Source organism: Cupressus sempervirens, chromosome 10, assembly GCF_028749045.1.
Source record: "Cupressus sempervirens isolate cs-2001-9-10 chromosome 10, ASM2874904v1, whole genome shotgun sequence".
NCBI classification, from domain to species: Eukaryota; Viridiplantae; Streptophyta; class Pinopsida; order Cupressales; family Cupressaceae; genus Cupressus; species Cupressus sempervirens.
In genome coordinates, this window is record NC_143127.1 from 248417499 (window position 1) to 248435012 (window position 17514).

The following is a 17514-nucleotide window of genomic DNA, read 5'->3' on the forward strand; positions in this document are numbered from 1 at the left end:
AAGTTGATCAACAGGTTGCTTCAGAACTTGATCAAGGTGAGGAGACTTCTGCTCCCATGGCATATATTGCCAATGTTTAGGATGAGACTACATTTAGGTTCAGAGGGACAGTTGATGGACGACATTGCATTGCTATGCTTGATACTGGTGCGCCACATAACTTTATTAATGGAGATTTTGTAGCTCGGTGCAGACTTGAGGTTGAGGATTTTGATGGATTCAGAGTTCGAGTAGCAGATGGATATACTCTCGCATGCACCAGAAAGGTTGCTAATCTAGCCTTGAGATTGAACAACTATGAGTTACATTTAGATTTTTATGTGGTCAACATGGGAGAGATGGACATAGTTTTGGGAATGAAGTGGCTCCAGAACTTGGGAGTATTTACCCACAATGTATCTAAGATGGAAATGTCTTTTGAGGTTGATGGTAGGAGGCATGTATTGAGGGGTATTATGGATGGAGGCTTGCATTGTATTAGAAGACTGGACAGTAAGAGAAAGAAAAAGGCAATTCAAGAGAAACATGAGATGACTCTCAATCCATTGTTCGAAGTGGAAGCCACTTGGTCATATGACAATCCACTCTATGGCTTGGATGATGATAGCTCTCTTGATTCCAGTCTTGAGATGAGCATTGTTGATAATATTTGTGATCCTACTAGTGCGTCGGGATTGCAAATGGGGCTCATAGAGGAGATTTTAGAGGTGTACATGGTGAGGAATGCTTACAGCTTCATTTTTTATTCTCATGTACATGACCTATTCATGATGCATAATTCAAGAGCGCATGTGCTGAGTAGCTGGGATGATAGTTTATCTTGCGTGAAGTTTGGAGGCAAGGATGATCAGTCTCTTGGCTTGCTTCCACTTGAGGCCTATACTTCTGCGGCACTTGGTGATGGTATTGAGTTGGTACAACAAAACGACAGATGGTTTAAGCAAATGTTGCAGGAGTTGTTTGGTGATGACAAGGACATTCTGCAGTTCTTGTGGGATCTAGGTGGTGAATTACTTGAAGACAAGCAATTTTAGGAGGGGCGGACTATAATGTCCCCGTTTTGGAGGTAATTTGATTTAATTAATTTAATTAATTATGTTGTCCAAAATAATGAATATTTATGAGGATGACTAATTAATTATTTTAATTAAATAAATAAGTGGTATTAAGTTAATTATTTATAAAGTTATCAAATAAATAAATATAAAAAGGTAACTTTATATTTAATTAATTTAATAAAGTGACTTGAATTATAAAATATCTTATAAAGTCACTTAATAAATAAAATAAAATAATGTTCTATAAGTTTCTAGAGAAAGTGGAGAAAAAGGATAAATAGGCATCCTGGGTTTCATTCTCATGATCCAAATTTGTCGTTGTTGATGTTGATGTTTGATGGTTGTGGAGCCTAGGGTTTCTGCAGTTGTCTTTGGCCTTTGAGAACGAAAACTCTCAATTGGTGTGCAATTTTGAGGGTGTGAAATATCACTTGAATTATTGCAGCTGGGAGAAAGTTACTCCACACTTTCTATTTGAGCTCCATTGTTAAAACTTAGTGGCCTTTGGCCAAGTTTTTTGTATGATTCGATTTAGGGCTTTGAGGAGACATTTTGGTGTTAAGTCTTCCACAAATTTGGCATGAAGGAGTTCCATTGCATCCTCAAATTTTTATACCAGTCATTTCCAAAACTTTTGTCTTCATATCAGCTTGTGTGAGAGGTTCAATTTTGCTCATAGACACTTCATCTTGGGACAATTTCATCTAGGAGTGGAGGCACTTCATATTAGAGGTCTAAGCGATCTTGTTGGAGGCTTTGTTGGCAACCAAGAGGCTACATATTATTTTATATCTGCCATTGCTTCAAAAACAGGGGCGGTAGCATAAGTGGCTCAATTTGGGTTCATGAGGTCTTCATCTTCTGACATAATGCTTGCTTCACCATTGGAGACTCAAGTCAACTCCAAGCTACAGGTTCCTTGAAGATTTCATGCTATCTACATGTCATTTAGATGCATTTTATAGAGCTGTTGTAGGTAGACGATGTAATCAGACTTTGGCATTTTCAGTTGGGTCATGTTGTAAGCCAAGAGTCTTGGCATTTCCATAAAAACTTGTGTAGGAAATTGCATTTCAATAAGTCGTCATCTTTGGGAAGTCTCACATAATTGTAATGTTCATTTGAATGTGATATGAAGATGTATACCAACTATTTGACAAATTGTCAATAGTTGTAGATGTTCTTATCAACATATAGGTTGCATACCAACTATTAGCTAAAATTATCAGTTGGCTGTAGGTGCATGTTTTGTATTTAGAAGTCATATATGAGCATTGTTAAAGATGCAATTGAGTCATTGATGCTTCTAGGTTAGAGTTTATGCATTGTAGTTTGATTTCTAAGCGTTTTGAGTACTTTGGTTTCTTCTACAAGCATTTATATCAGTCTGATCACATAAACCAAGAAGCTGGGCGGTTGCAAGTGAATTGTTTGACAATATTCCTTGGGTTCCTTATCAACACTTTGAGATCAGACTTGAGCAGGGTCATTACACGACATGGAAGACGACCAACATATTAAAGGAATGAACTGATGAATTAAATTAGTGAACCACAGAAAGCACACGCTCGAAGCCAAGTTAGCAAGCTGAAAATGATCAAAGATACACGAATATACACACATCCTGAAGACTTTTCTAATTCCAATGATCAACGGTGCCTCAAATATGAAGGAATTAATCAAGGAAAGAAGCAATTACGAACTATAAAAAAAAAGCAGTTATGGAGAAACAATATGCCCGAAGATGGTAAGACAATTAATAACAGGCAAAGATGATTGAAGAAATCACCATTAGAAAATGGGATTAGAAGATTTGATTTCTCCTTCCTGTATGAGGTAAACCAAGTTGGCGATGATTACCTTACCCAAAAATGTCATGGTTTCTTTCACAGCATACAAATCCATGTCCAAAATTTGCCTCTACTTCCCATGATAGCATAGACGAAGCAATCAAGAAATGTATGAATAGAGTGCAAGAGATTCTTAAATCACTCGAACATAACGAGGACTTTTTGAAGAACAAGATAGAAGGTAAGAAGAAAACAACAAAGTTATTATGGAAAAGACTTTTTTTTAATGGAAATGATACTTGTTTATTAGGTTTCATGAAAAGGTTTTTGTTCATAGAATAGTAAACAACTTGCTTGAAGTTATAGTCATATTATTTATAAAGTTTATCTTTATTTTGGAAATACTATGAACCTTTACTCTATTTATGGGTTGTATAAATTATAGGACTGATTTTATCTAATACTAAATTAGTTAGCAGAAGAAAGAAATCTGAAAGTAGGTATGACAAAAAAGAGTCTAGATAGGTATGACAAAAAAGAGTCTAGATATAAAATCTTATATAAGAATTTCATTTCATTTCTCAATACTTTGTTGTTTAGAATCTCTTTTAGGAAAGAATAGAAAACTAGTGTGTTTTAGACATTAATAATAGTAAGACCTATAACCAGTTGATGCTGAAATAAATAAATTTGGTTTACTATGAGTTAAATATTTGGCTAAAAGAAAGCATATATATATGTTGCATCAGCTTCAGCTTAACAAAAGGCTCCAGAAAATAAACTCAAGATATCCAATCACTAAAACCATGTTAAACTGTAGAAGCGAATGTGCTTTGGAAATAATAATGGAGAGGAGTAAGGCATGTGCGCGTAGGCAAAACTCTTAACATAGATATATTTTTTGGGATTAACTCATTGGAGAAAATAATAGATTTCTCAACATAGTTTAACTATGCTTTTAGAATAAATATTGGTTGGGGTTAGGAAAGATGGTATGGGTTACCGCCTGATTCGCTCAAGTGGTTGTATGATGGCGAAGAACTACTTGGAAATGAAACAATCCCTTAAAGGGTCGTCTTCACAGTAGTTACATCAAACTTAGTACAAATAGAACTACATATTGTTAGCGAAGGCGCATTCCATTGGTGTCTTGATCCCATGGATACAGATATATAGGCAGATTGAAAGGTGAAGGATACTTCTAGAGCACAGAAACCATGGACATAGATTTTGTGGTTGTTTACCCTTTGCTAAGCTATAAATTCCTAAAACTAATACAACTTTCAAAACAAAAGGTTTCTAAGGAAGATACCTATACCTGGCCGGATGCCCGAAAACCCAAGACGGGGTATAGGACTTAAGAAGCATTTGGTAGTATAGCACTTGGCCATATGCCCGAAACCCAAGCAAGGGTGCAGATTTTTGTTAACCTTGCTTAGAACCTTGGCACACTATAGGGTTGGATGTGAAATCTAGCAAGCGACCCTAGACCTCGACGGTCCCAAACGATGAATAAACTCTGATCAGAGTATAGTGATATTCCTATCCACATAAAAATCTATCCCGAATGGGTGGAAGAAAGTCATTTAAAAAAATTGTTTATTTATATTTCTACCCAAAAGTGAAGATGGTTTGATTGGACCAATCTATTGCCCTAAGCAGAAGAATCTGGGTGGCTAAATGAAATTTTTTCCCATATGGACTCATCTCCTGAGTAATCAATAAATAAATAAATTAAAATATATGTATGGTGTGAATTCTTGTTGAATTACTATGATCATTCTTCTGGTAATCTATTGTTTTTCTAAGGATATGATGGTGCTTACACAACAACTGTTTTAAATGGCTTTCTTCCACCCATTTGGGATAGATTCTTATGTGGAAATATTGGGATTACAAGAATTCACACCATATATTTTTTTTTTTTTTTTTTTTTATTGATTACTCAGGAGATGAGTACATACGGGACAAAATTTCATTTAGCCACCTAGGCTCTTCTGCCTAGAGCAACAGATTGGTCAATCGGGCCATCTTCGCTTTTGGGTAAAAATATAAATAAACAATTATTTTAAATGGCTTTGTTCCACCCATTCGGGATGGATTCTTATGTGGATAGGAATATCACTATATTCTAATCAGAGTTTATTCACCCTTCGGGACCGTTTGGGTCTAGGGTTGCTTGCTAGAATTTTACATCTAGCCCTACGGTGTGCCAAGGTTCTAAACAAAGTTAACAAAAATCTGCACCCTTCCTTGGGTTTCGAGCATATAGCCAGGTGCTAAACTACCGAATGTTTCTTAAGTCCTATACCCCCTCTCAGGTTTTCGAGCATCTATTCAAGTATAGGTACCTTCCTGAGAATCCTTTTGTTTTGAAAGTTGTATTAGTTTTAGGAATTTATAGCTTAGCAAAAGGTAAACAACCACAAAAATCTATGTTTATGGTATCTGTGCTTTGGAGGCATCCTTCACCTTCCAAGCTGCCTACATACCTATACCCATGAGATCAAGACACCAATGGAAAGCGCCCTCACTAACAATATGTAGTTCTATTTAAACTAAGTTTGATGTAATTACTATGGCAACAACCCTTTAAGGGCTTGTTTCATTTTCAAACAATTCTTCGTCATCATACACCCACTCGGAAAAATCAAGCAGTAACCTGTACCATCTTTCCTAACCCCAACCAATATTTATTTTGAAAGCATAGTTAAACTATGTTGAGAAATCTATTAACTTCTCCAATGATATTGTCCTGAAAAATATATATAACTGTGTTAAGAGTTTTGGCTATGCGCACATGCCCTACTCCTCTCCGTTATTATTTCCAAAGCACATTCGTTTCTACAGTTCAACATGGTTTTAGTGATTGGATATCTCGAGTTTATCGACTGGAGGCTTTTGTTAAGCTGAAGCTGATGCAACATATATATACATTTTCTATTAGCCAAATATTTAACTCTTAGTATACCAAATTTATTTATTTCAGCATCAACTGGTTATAGACCTTACTGTTATTAATGTCTGAAACACACCAGTGTTCTATTCTTTCCTAAAAGAGATCCTAAACAACAAGGTATTGAGGAATGAAATCGAATTCTTATATAAAATTTTATACCCAGACTCTTGTTTGTTGTACCTACTTTCAGATTTCTTTCTTCTACTAACTGATTTAGTATTAGATAAAATCAGTTCTATAATTTATACAACCCATAAACAGAGTAAAGGTTCATAGTATTTCCAAAATAAAGATAAACTTTAGAAATAATATGACTAGAACTTCAAGCAAGTTGTTTACTATTCTATGAACAAAAACCTTTTCATGAAACCTAATAAATAAGTATCATTTCCATAAAAAAAAATTCAGAATTAGATAGAATTGTCATAGACCACCTTCAGCAATTAGATTTTTTATATAATGGTATGGTTGCACAGTTTACTATTAAACAGCTCGCAGTCCATAACTATGGAGTAGTAGTGCATAGTCCTTGTTATATAGTTTCCAACAAACCATTTAAAACAGTGAGACATTTTGTCAAACAATTGTTATTCATTCACTATTTTTCCTAACAATAAGTTTGTCTGAAACAATATTTATGCATTCATTATAACGTGAGGTATATTGTCAAACAATTATCACTCGATCTATATCAATCCTTTCCCAAAGAAAATCACTTTTAGCAAACATGTTCATGACAAAATAAAGGTGCAAGGAGTGCATTTTGTATAAACAACTCCCAGCCAGCAGATTTATGGCAATGATGGTGGTAGAAGTATCCAAATTTTGTTTTAATAACTTCCAACTGGCTACTTACAGCAGTGAGACATTTTCTCAAACAAATAGCACTCATTCTATGTCAATCCTTTCATTTTAATAGCTCCCAGCCAACTACTTACAACAGTGAGACATTTTCTCAAATAGAGAGCACTCATTCTAGGTAAATTCTACAGCAGTTGCTAGGTAAAAGAGATTAAATAGATAAACTTTCCAGAATTTTATAATTTTTTTACAGCAGCAACCAAATAACAATCAGATAGTTCTTCTTTCCTCTTTTTAAGAAAACTACTGACACAGTTTAAGAACAAAAAGTAATATGAAGATAAAATTAGAGAGCAACATACCTAGTCTAAGACATTGAAGTTCTTTCAAAAAACAAAAAAGAGGAGTCTTATCTTGTAGGAGGAACACTTGTAAAGCTGGGTGCAAGATGAACCAGGCATACTACTTCCAACCTCTCCTCATTCACCCTTTCCAGCCGCATAGTATGCCCTTGAAAATGATGGTACTCACCTTTATATTTTTCTCTATCGGCAATAACTTAGGGTTTCTGCTCCAAAATCCTCTTTCCAAATTTGATCATAGCTGCACATATACTTTAGCGTATATCAAATTGGGTTTGTTCTAGAGGTCACATGTGGCTATAGACATCCATGGGCTGCTCACATTCAGCCACGTTCTCCATCAATGTCACCTCTCTTCTCCAGCATGGACGCATATGCAGTCCAGACCTGTGCGTGAAGTAATAGAAGTAAATGCTCCATTCTATAGTATGGACTTTTATTTTTTATCAGCTCATACTTTTATTTCTATATAGTTCGCTTGTCATATGCATTTATTTTCTTTTTAATACCTTGTAGTTCATAAGTTCGCTTATTATTATTTTATATTGAGTGCTAAGTGACCATTAATTACTTTATAATTAAAATTTTGTGATTCAACTCTTTTCCCTTTTTTTGCTTGTAAATATTATGAATTATTTGAAAACTTGATAAACATTTATCATGGACTTTGTTTGGAAGTCTACCAAGGTAATTGTTGACACAAAAGTTGGCACCCTTGCTTGAGGTATGACCCTCAAGCGACCTTGTGTAACATGGAAACAACCTCCAAGTGTGGGACTTGTGCTCTGAGGTTAAATCTCCAAAGAAGGTCGACTTCTTTACTATCAAGATGCACCTACGCTACCACTTGAGAGGAAAAGGGAGAAGGAATGCATAAAATTAAATTCCTAAAGGGAAAGGGGGTGATGCACCACATAGAAATAACGGTTACAACTCTATCTATAACTGCACAAAACATGAATAAATCACAAAAATACACAGATCTTGACCCAAATCTACTCTTTCAAAATCCACATAAAGGTAAAACTAATAAATGTTGCAAGGAAACAAGTTCACACAACAACATTTAACAGCAAGATACACACGACATACAAACTTGAAAGAACAGAAAAGAAATAATCAATACAAGGCATAAAATGCACAATATATCAAACTAGCAAGATGAGGTAGAAGCTAGGTTTTCTATTCATGTAAGGCAAAAATTGCAGAGCATAACGCTATTGCAAAATACCAACAAAGAAGAACAGAGAAGAACCCGAAAAAAGTATTTACAATTGCCTTTTGAAGAGTTCAAGCATAACTCAAATCTAACTTGAAGTTCAAACCCCAACCAAAGTGGAGTTGAGTTGCAGAGAAGCCATAAATGAATATCAGAGTAAAATCTGATCTTGAAATCAGCTTGTTGTAGTGAAGTGATCGGAAGGGCAAAACAAATGCACCCAACCATAAGAAATCAAGTCCCATGAGATTTGATCGTTACAATCATTAATGAGGCACGGAGATGCAAAGGTGTCATGCAAACAAGGCCCAAGAATGTCGTTCAACATTAAAGAAACAATCCTTGTCACATGTCATGGCCCCAACAAATCAATTCGAGTCGTCAAAAAATGTGGGATGGGATAACACACAATGTTAACCCGCCGCGAAAATTACAGAGTTGAGCCACGTGGAATAAATCTGATTTGCCCAAAAAAGGTGTGAACCGTCGATGTAGATCCTCTTGTTGAAACAGACAGCCTAGATGCTACAAGAATCTCCCCAACATATGAATAAAACCCAACCGTAGATCCAAGATTTTCTTCAAAATAAACGAGCGGCTGAGATGCGCTCAAAATATCCACAAAATGCTCCAAAATCTAACAACCATTGTATCTTCACAAGAGGCCCAAGCAATGACGCAAAAATACGACCATTGTCTAATTAAAAGAAACTCAACATGATAAGAATCCACCACGTGGAAAAAATGATTGGTTGGCACATTCCCAACTGCACGATGGAGGAGACAGTAGCAAATTTCGCGATTTCATGGAAGCAAAAAGGTAAGCCTTCCGAAATAGCAAATTTCGCTATTTCGGAAAGAGCAGCAAAGTCATTCTCAAAAATGGCAAAAATGGTTAACAAGTAATGCTAACCCTAACAGAAAACGTTTGTTAACCTATAACTCAGAAAATGAGGAAAACAAGCCATCTTGATCAATGAAGGAACTGAACTAGATTGGTCAATAAAGGAATCGAGCCAACTCGGCTCATGAAGAGACTGAGTTAACACAAGATGTTAACCCCAACCAAAAAGTGTGTTAACCCATATAAAAGGATCTAGCCCATTGAAGATCACTCAAATTAGGTATCAATGATGGGCTGAATGGGGGGCAAAATTGGCCAACAGTAATTTTATTTTGATTTTAAATTTTAATATTTATTATAAAAATGAATGATGGTGAAATAATGTTCTATCCATTAAATCGATTATTCAAGAATTATTTTATTAAATAAAATTCGATTAAATGTAATTGTTCCAAACGTTCTCTTTTAAAATTGTTTTCAATTTCAGAACTTATCAATTATCAATATTATAAGATGCAAGAATTAATAAATATCATCTAGAAGAATCAACTAATTTAAACATTGCGAGATGTTTAGATAACCATATATTAAAGAAATCTAATTAAATATTTGCAAAGATATTTAATACTTAAGAGACCAAATTAAATATCACAAAATATTTAAATATTTCATTTTTCACAAAAATCAAATTAAATATTATAAGAACTTAATTATTCATGAAAATTTTAAATAATTTACCTCTACATAAGCACATTCATATATTAAAATATATATATCTAAATGAATTGCTTCTAAGAAATTAAAAATTAAGTAAAACTTGATGATACGATCACATGTCATACTTAACAAATTATCTATAAGTATGTGAAGATTTGTAAGTAGTAGCCTAGAGGGGTCGTGACAGAAAAATGTTTTATAATATTGTATGGGAGAGATAGACTTGTGTATATAGATTATATGGTAAAGGGGGAGAAATGTCACCTTAGCTATATAAAGCTATTTGGTTTTTGCCATTGGACACAACCAATTTTCACTAAACATTGCTATCAATGTCAAAGGGCAAGATTTTTGGCAACTGTATGCCATGCAACCATGCAAGTGTTGTCATTAATGGCAACATACATCTCTGGTATGACTGCCAGTCATGATGATAAGTTTTGATGAGTCAGATAAGTGAAAAATATCCAAGTCTAAGAAGGATCCAGTGTAGAGTTGGACAGTTTTGGTCAACAATGATAGAGGAATGATCAGAAGGCTTTGTAATTATAGGGATATGATGTATATGGTATACTATTATGGTCATTGGTTTTGAATGTGATGGAGAAAAAGTTATGGTATCATGAAGTAGTGCAAGTCCAGGAAGGCAGTGATATAGAACAATTTTGGTATTCGAGATAATTGGCTTAGTAAATTGAATTGGCTTGACAATTGATTTACTCGGCATTGAAGGGATGACATCCAAGATCTTAACTCTTAGATAGCATGATTTTGTTTTGTGTTCTATACTTTGATATGGGTATGGATATGTTTGGTTGAGTCCTTGTAAAGCCAATAGAAACAAAGGATTATGGTGGTTTAAAGGAATGCATTATGGCACGTGAGGATGTGTAATGGTATTTATGTAATGTGTGAGCCTTGATGCTAGTTATCAGAGTAGAGAAAATGTGAGATTCCACAGGAACTAATCAAGAATTTTGATGCTATATATAGTTCGTTGGGTATAACCCAAAAATTTTATGTAATCTTTAATGTATTTGACAATGAGTTCTTGAAGGTAGCTACAACCTTCCTTGTATTTGAGCAATGAGCTCCTTTTGTTCTCATCAACTCCTAACAAAATTGAAGACCTTTAACAGGGACTTATGTACTGGTTGTAATGTATCAACTCCTAATAGGGTCAAGTCTCCTAACAAGGACACTTTTATACTAGTGCATTATCTTGTGGGTATCATCTCCACCGGGGTTTTCCCTTGGGGAGGTGAATTTGTATTGCATTATCTGTATTGTGGTAAAAAGAATAAATTGTTTAAAAGTGTTGCAATACAAATTCACCTCCCCCTCTTAGTGTTGCTCAATCCTAACAAAATTATCCCTAGAAAAAACCCTAAGGGAAAACCAATACTGCAAATGAGGAATTTATATTAAACTTCAGCAAATTAAGAGATACATAAATTGCTTGCTTCTTAGTGGCAGAGCTCCAATAATATCCTCCAAAAATTCTTCTAGCAATTTCTCCTACTGAAAATCGATTGTTGTTGTCCTCAATGCTCTAACCATACCCTTGCTATCCCTGCAAAACTATTTGCTAACGCTGCAAATTCATTTTCTATCACTACAAGTGTTTTTCAAGAGTACATTTTCCAAATGCCCACTAACCCCTTTTTATACTACTCTCATTAGAAAACTAACGACCATGATTTAATCTCAATCAACGATTGGGATAATTAGACCCTAACAAACCCTAACAAATTGGTTGCTAGATGTCCCTAAAGGAAACAATTAATTAATAAATAATTGTCTTGACTCTAGCCAAAGTCTCCAAAAAAATAACTATTTAATAATTCTTGGGAATGGACAAACAATTGTCCAAGCTACCAAAACTAGCATTCATGTGTTGAATTTCTATATTTTGGAAGTGAATCTTAAGTACAAATGATCAACCATACTCGTTCGTGAAGAAAGATTAGTATTAGGGATCCATAAATCTTGTTGATGATAACTGGTGTAGGATTGAGTTATTTGACTTGAAGATTTTGTTGCAAAGAAGGACAATAATTCATCTGCTATTGAGTATAAGTTGATCAATGTGAAAGAGGACTAGAATATAAATAATTTTGCATTATAAGTAATAAAATATTTTCTTTGCATACTACGATAATGCTAGTATCAAGATGTAAACAAAAATTTCTAGAACTATGGTACAAAGATTGAATTGGTCTCTGGTGACACTTCTCAGCTTGGTTTGTAATATTACAAATTCATTGTTCTAGTTGCAAATTTTTGGTTTATGTTTTTATGCATTATTATGATGGAGCTTGTTATTAGGATTTAACTATGTGAATTTTGAGTCAAACTCATTGACCCATATTTCATGAGTAGTGTCCACTGAACCCATCTCTCATGAGAATGAATGGAACACTTAGCACTCATTGGATCTAGGTGATGCTCACAGAGGTGAAGGACTTCCGGGAGGTCACCCATCCCAGTACTACTCCAGCTTGAGCATGCTTAACTACGGAGTTTCCTCCATGGTTAAACCCACTCTGCTTGCAACCCCATTTGCAAAACCTTCACCACGTGTTGTGCCTTATGAATCATTCATTAGAAAGCCCCTTCAGCTCCTACTTGTCACTTGTTAACTAATTTGAGTTTTCCAAAAAAAAAACTCCAATAGTCTATTTTTTAGGAAGGTATCATATAATCTTCAAAGCTCTTGAGGGAGTTTTGTTTAAGGCGCATTTTTTATTTTTCTTGAAAAGATATCTTGAGTTTAAATCTCAGAAATTTTCGTAGAACCCTAATGTTTCAAATGAACATGTACATCAAAAGGGAGGGAAGTTGTCTACTTTGTAAAAGTTTAGGCATTGATGCCCCATGTAGGTTTAGGGTGGTGTTTGAGAGGAAAATCATTATTTTCTTTTTCAATCATTGGCATGTGTTCAAGCTTATGGAGGAGGCATAACAAATGTTCACATTCTTACGAACCATTAGGATAAGGTAAAATCAAGAAACTCCTATTTCAGATGCATGAATATGACTGTTCCATAGATACTATGTGACTCTATATAGGTTTGCATTACCATTTTACATTGATGGACTTTTGGATTCTGAAATTTGTAGATTGACTGAAGTTGGGTTCATTCCTGCAATTGAACCTTGCAGTAGTCTTCTTAGTTCTCTGTTGAAGGAGAACTAGTAAAACTCTGTGGATAACAGATGCAAAAATGCTTGGGTTTGATATCATTTACAGATGATATATATTTAGTGTAATGATTAAAGCCCTGTGCAAGGAAGGAAAACTAAAGAAAGTAAAGGGAGTTTTGATGTATATCAGAAGAATGGAAGCTGTGCTGTCATGTACATACTTTACTGAATTAGGACATATGAGCTAACTCTAGGTCCAAATTGCATCTTAAAATATACAGAACCCAATAATCTAAGTTGGATAAAGTTTCTTTAAATTCAGATGACTACAGAATTCCAATGCATGGAGAAAATTGCTTTGATGGTGAGGGGTTGTTTTTTGTTCCAAGTATTTATCTTGTTCAATTTACACATATATGTGGAAAGAGCTATTGACAAATGTAGTAGGTGTTTGTTGACGAAATTGAAGAGGGCTGAGGCTATATTTATCAGGTGGTGTCAATGGAAGCTATACATCTGAGGCTTCCCCTGAGAAATTGGTGTCATGAGTTGACAAGATACATACACAAGTGCCAGCATGTAAATTCTTAAATAGATTTCAGATTATAGAAGGGTTTCTGACAGTTATACAAAATTTTGAAAAATTTCGAAGAAGAACTAATCTAAGATTCAACTGGGAAAGCAGGAAAGTCTGGAAGGACGTCCCATCAACATTATGAAGCAATGGCTTTAAAAATAACTTCTTGGGTGTCTGGAAGGACATCCCAACAACCTTATGAAGCAAAAGAACTTCTTGGGTGTCAAATTCCATTAATGAATAAAGAAATGTTGTTGCTGGAATAAATCTTGTTTGAGGGTTGTAATCTTAAAAATTCTGCTAGCAATACAAAAACAAATGGGTTCTTATTATTTGCATCAAATAATTATGACATTAGAGGAGTCATTGCAAGACATTGGAACCGCTATTTGTTTATAACGAAGGTCAGCAATATCATACATTGAGAGTCTTTAAAATAGGTGCACACCAAGGACTCAATTGCTCAAAAATTTTGCATAGAAGCTCAATGCCTTGACCAGCAGCCTCCATAAAATGGTAATGAAAGCACTGGTTTCCAGCATGCTTGCAAATTGTGGGACCATAAAGCATACAAGTTGTTTGACATAATGCTAAATGAAGCTGAAAGAGCAAGGAAGCTATTCAAACTGTTCGCTTGTATTTTTCACAATATAGTTATCGTTTATCAGTTATTTAGAAGCTTAGCAAACGGGGCACATGACTACTGAGGATTGCATTTGATAAAAATGTTTTAAAATGCATCATCATCATCCACGGAACCATTTTGATGGTGGCCTCAAGAACATAGTTGCTGGTCTGGTGCATATAATGAAGTTGATATGCTGAGTACAGAATTACCTATGATGAAACCTTGGGTTCCAAATACCAATTGGAAAAATTAAAATCAATTGGTGAGAAGCCAAGAAACGTGCCCTTTTTTATGCAAAAGCAATTTGGGGGGACTTATGGCAATCAAGGACAATTATTGCAGTTAGAAATCATCATCCATTTATGCAGGAGGTGGAAAAGCAGTTTGAGTCTTACAGGGAGAATTTCCTTATTTTGAGCTGAATAAATCAAATGACCATCATCTTCTATGCCATGCTTAGGAGTCTGTCGATTATTTTAGGAATCTTTGAGAAGAATCTTCAAAGTTCAAATGCCCAAAAGTTTTGAGCCAGTATAATGAAAGGAGTTGTTGTCATTAATCTATCATGAACTAGCTCCAAGGGAATCAGGAAAGTTTTTTTATTCATTTTTGAAAATATGCTTCGGCAAGAAGATAAAGCATAAAAATTCAACAAGAATAGGATATCTGGTTTTTTAAGAAAATTGTAGTAATAAAGTAACCTGTAACCTTTGAACTTGGATTGGCAATAAATTAAGTTTAGACCTTCCTGCGATTTTCAGTGTAATGTGTATTGTTTTGGTTGTATATTTTTATCCAGCCATATACCTTTATGTAGAGTTAATCATCTGATTGCAGGTTGTATGTTGTGCTTCAACATTTGGTCCATTTATAGTTGTGGTCCTGATGACCCTGTAACTATGCCTTCATGCAAAATGTTTATGTAAATGCTAGTGAGGTTGGAGATTGCGTGCAAGAAATTGTTAGATTTTTTGATAATCTTGTGCTCTTGGAAGCAAGTTAATAATTCTGTCCTATTATTGGTGCATTATCATATGTTTAGTCAGTTAGCTTTCCTCTCCCTTTCCTCGGTGAGTGTTGTAAGAAGTGGATTGGTTTCCACTCTCCAAAGCTACATCAAATGGAAAACCAACTCTATGATTAGAGGTTGATCTCTAACTATCGGAGCCTACACTCTAAGACATCATCCCATGTTTCACCAGATACCTAAGCTTGCATTTAGCAAGGGTGCATATATGTGTGCTAAGTTGCTAACAAGACCATCACAGAAAACTAAGTAGGTGGGATGCATGAGGACTTTGGACATTGGTTTCAATTTTCTTTTCAGTAAATACTGAGGATAGATGAGGCACATCCTCCACATAACAAACAATTTCTTCTTTCATTTGTTAAGAGAATGATGCAAGTTTATGGTAATAGCTAATATTCTTTCTAGTAAATTTGACAGCCGTATTTTTCCACCTAAGACAATAACTGGCCTTGATAACAAGAAAACCTAAGTATAGAGATGACTGTGCTATGATTAGAAAGGCTAAAGTACATGATAATTTCCATGGACCCACTGTACGATTCAAATTCTAAAATCCTTTAAAACTGTTAACAGCTAAAAAAGAGTCACTAAACTCAATATTGCCTTGTTGGAAATGAAAACCAAAGAAAATATAACTTGAATTAAAAAACATGATGCTCTTGAGCTATTTTTCTTTTTTTTCATGTGGTCAAAATCAAAAAAAAAATGTGAAGTTCCATGTTAGTGGGTTGTAAACTAATAACAATTCAGTCTGACAGCAATGATATTTCAAGGAGCAACAGATGGTAGATGACCTGGAAATCCTCCTTGTCCTCTGTAACCATGGCTTCATGGCTTAAAACAGTGGCTGTTTGAGACCTGGAACATGATATATTAGGGATGCCTGGTTGAAAAGCCTAAGGAAATGGAAGACGACAAAGACAGGCAACAGAGTATTTCCAGTTGAAATTCTAAGCATGGGGAGGCGACAGGTTAACGTGAATGGAAAAAGCCCTTTAAAGAAATATTTTCATTTAGAGGCGTCGATAGAAATTTCTCACAACAAAAAAATTAAGCATAGCACAACGACAAGAAAAGTAAAGAAAATAGCATAAACAAAGTATGCCCATGTCCTATTGCAAGAAGTACGAGATAATGCATATTAGAAACTGATTTACATTGCCTGGAAAGAGAATTCTTCCATTTCAATTGCTTTGCTCGCTGCCTCTCCTTGCCTCTTTTGCTTTTCATATCCCATTCCTCTGTTTTTCATGGCCAAAGGTACTCTGTTAAGCTTGACTTGCTGATTTGATCATTACTGCCTTATTGTTATGTCATTAGTGGATCAATGAATACCCACAACATAAATATCTTCCCATGACATCCAACGTGAAAGAATGCAAGGTTCTTAGCTGCACTGTATTTGGCGACTTCTCTTCACAATTAACCATACATTTTCTATTGGAGAAGGGTCATGAGAACCCATCTTGAAATTACCTTGAATCCTTTTCTTTCCTCACTATCATAGATCCTCTCTACGAGAGAAATTCGTATTCTTATTGTTATACAACTGATGGGTCGATGAATTCCTAGAACATTTTCAATTGGAGACGGGTCATGAGCATATCTGTACCTCAATTTCTCTTCACGCCCACAATCAAGAAAGAAATCGTGCCTTGTACGCAGATCATGAATGCTATCAATGAAGTCGCAGATGACAAGCCTTTGCTCTTCATTCTTCATTCATTCATTCTCCCCTGCTTTATCTTTTCCTGTCCAACGGTATGATTGTAAACATCCGCGCCCGCCAGAAAGCCCTTTGATTGGCTACGGACAACCTGGTTTTTAAAATTAAAACAAAAAACGCAGTGCCATAGCGCGTCATTCGAGGGAGCCGTTAAAATATTGTTACCACTACTTTTTCAAAAGTTTGAGATGATTTTCTTAGATTTTTAGCACCAAGCTCTTGCTTTTTCCTCAAGGAAAATTGGAAAAATGAGTTTTATTTTATTTTTGTATTTGCTGTGGTAGGCTAATGTAGGCTAATACAATGGTAATCAACTAGTTCTAATTTAACCAAAATTATTAATTAATTTCTATATTTTTTTTTTTATTGTTTATATGTGAGAATTTTAAGTTTTGAAATTGCTAAAAAGTACTATTCTTATTGTACCTACATTTTAAGATATACGTTTATATTAAAATTTTAAACATAGAAAAAGTATTTAATAATTTATCAATTTCAATTAAAGATTAATACACTAAAATATAACCAAGTTATAATAGTAATATAAAGAATTAATGATTAATTTGAATTATATATTTTTTCGAATAAAAAAAAATATTTTTCAAATATTTATATATGTGCACTTTATAAAAATTACATAAAACCTAAAGTTGGTG

At 34.7% G+C, this 17514-nt stretch overlaps 1 long non-coding RNA gene across 1 annotated transcript in view; it reads right to left on the minus strand.

Moving 5' to 3' along the window:
• Positions 1 to 16944, minus strand: part of LOC149533562 (uncharacterized) — a 68502-nt gene extending 51558 nt beyond the window's left edge. Inside the window, exons 1-2 of the long non-coding RNA XR_016356959.1 lie at positions 16290 to 16944; positions 6971 to 7357 (exon numbers count right to left, since the gene is read on the minus strand). This is a non-coding gene — a long non-coding RNA (uncharacterized LOC149533562). The remainder of the gene's footprint in view (positions 1 to 6970; positions 7358 to 16289) is intronic.
• Between the last annotated feature and the right edge of the window lie 570 nt (positions 16945 to 17514).